Below are 2,374 nucleotides of genomic sequence, written 5' to 3'. Positions count from 1 at the left end.
TTTTGTGTCTGTCTTCTTTCATTTAGTATAATGTTTTCCAAATTCATCCACATTGTGGTGTGTGTCAGTGTTTCATTCCTTTTTATGGCTGAATAATATTCCATTATTTGGATGGATTAATTCTGTTCATCCATTTATCTGCCCATGGACACTTGAGTTGCTTCCACATTTTAGCTATTGCAAATAATTCAGTGGGCATTTTTCATAGTCCTCAGTTTTTCTTTCTTTGGTTTTTTTTTTTGCAGTTTTTGGCTGGGGCTGGGTTTGAACCTGCCACCTCTGGCATATGGGGCACAGGCACCACCCTCTTTTTTTTTTTTTTTTAAGACAGAGCTTCAAGCTGTCACCCTGGGTACAGTGCCATGGTATCACAGCTCACAGCAACTGCCAACTCCTGGGCTTAAGCAATTCTCTTGCCTTAGCCTCCCAAGTAGCTGGGACTACAGGCACCCGCTACAACACCCGGCTATTTTTTGGTTGCAGCTGTCATTGTTGTTTGGCGGGCCTGGGCTGGATTCGAACCCGCCTGCTCTGTTGTATGTGGCTGGCACCTTAGCCACTTGAGCTACAGGCGCCAAGCCAGCCCTTAGTTTTTCAGAGCAGAATACTGTGACTTCTGGAGAAAGAACAGGAAAACAGCCTTGTATAGGCACAATACTGGTCAGATACTTGGGGAGATCTTGCTCTCCTCAATTCTCTGCCTTACCCAAGCAAACACCAGTCATTCTCCACTAATTCAACTCATGTCTGTCTGCATGTCATCATTTTTCCAGCTTCCAGATTCCTTGTCTACACATGGGTTGAAATGTACATGTGGCCCCCTCAAGACATGGTTTGGATCCCTAGGTACCTTAAAAAGACTCAAGTTTCCTGGGATGGCAGAGGACCCAGTACCATTAAAACATATATGTCTCTGAAGGTTACAAGCCAGGAGGGGAGGACAGAAGGCTCTGGTTTGTTTGTCTGAAACTTCGTGGGTTTGTCCCTCCACAGAGCCTGGGTCCTACTTGTCTCAGTAGAGGCCCCCTCAACCTTAACTGAAGCCCAGGTTTCCTTCCCTTTTGCCAGATATCACTTTCCCATGTTGAAATCAAAGGCCTCTCCAAGCCAGATATATTGCCCCATACACCAATGTGTCAGCTCTTAGAAAAGAGATGGTTTCCTGAATAGAGTGAAAAATGAATGAAATGTGAAGCTCAGACTCCTTGAGTCCCCTGACATCCTGGAAAGGGCTTTGACTTGATATGGTGAGGAAAAACAGAGACAAGGGTTGGTTATGTACGGCCTGTAGGGGAGTTAGGAGGCTGTACATTTGAGTCAAGGGAGATCACTGGAGGACTGGGAGGGAGCATGATCTGGCTGCGGTGCACCGATAGGATAGGGGGATGGCAAGAGTGGAAGCAGGAGGCCAGTTAGGAGGCTGCTAGCATTGTCCAGGTGAGAGAACTCCTGTTCCTCCATCCAAATCTGTCCACTCTTTTCCATTCCTTTTCTCATTTGGATAAGCCAGGAACTTGGGAGTCATTCTTGACATTTCTACCTGGAAGCATTTCCTGACCCGCCCTCTCCTGACTCTGTCCAACTCCTATAAGGGGACACTCTCCAGAGTCCTGTACTTCTTTGCAGCACTTGTCACAAGCTCAAATGACTCTTTGCTTTGTATAATTATTTGATCGTGGCAGCGAACCTTCAGTGCCTTAATCATCTGGGAACCTGTCCAAATGGAGCCGTCTGGGCCCCACTCCGGGATTGAACAGGTGCCGGGAAACCTGCGTTATGAAGTAGCAGCCGGGGTTGGACCAAATGCTAGAGTCAACTAGACTCTAAACTCCAGTAGGGCAAGAGAATCGGATAAGGCCAGTTTCGTGTGTTGGTTACTGAGTTCACGTTTTGGCGAAGTCTGGAATTCCCTTTCTCATTTAACTTCTTTTTTTTTTTTTTTTTTCACGTCAGACGGGTAATGTACCAAAAGCGTAACAAGATTTGTGGGAGGCACGTCTCACGCATGAGCGTGAAAACCCAATCACCGCGCTTATGAACTACAAAAGGATCTCTCATTTAACTTCTTCTGGCTTGACTTGGTTTGCAAGAGACTTGCAGTGTCTTGGAAAAAGGGTCAGGATTCACAAAGACCGCAGAAATGTCAACTGCTTCTTCCTGAGCGCTGCCTTCCGCACCCTTGCCTGGGTACCGACTTCAGGTCCCTTTCAGGGATGCACAAACCGAGGCGCAGGTGGCTATCGAGGTCCCAGGGCACTGGGACCCCCCAAGTCGCCCTTCACAACGCGACCCAAGGTCACAGAGGTCCCACTCACAGGGCCGACTGTGCTCGCGCCAGGCCGCTCTCGCCCACGCGCCCGTGCAGGCAGCGACG

At 48.3% G+C, this 2,374-nt stretch overlaps 1 non-coding gene across 1 annotated transcript; it reads right to left on the bottom strand.

Annotated features, from left to right (window-relative positions):
* Positions 1–1,947: 1,947 nt before the first annotated feature.
* LOC111725629 lies at positions 1,948–2,051 on the bottom strand. The gene has a single exon (XR_002773652.1). It is a non-coding gene; the product is annotated as a small nucleolar RNA U13 (small nucleolar RNA).
* Between the last annotated feature and the right edge of the window lie 323 nt (positions 2,052–2,374).

This window comes from Otolemur garnettii, unplaced genomic scaffold (genome assembly GCF_000181295.1).
Source record: "Otolemur garnettii isolate 467f Iridium unplaced genomic scaffold, OtoGar3 scaffold00044, whole genome shotgun sequence".
Taxonomy (NCBI): Eukaryota; Metazoa; Chordata; class Mammalia; order Primates; family Galagidae; genus Otolemur; species Otolemur garnettii.
Note: the sequence above shows the minus strand (reverse complement) of the source record. Positions and strands in the feature narration are given on the sequence as shown.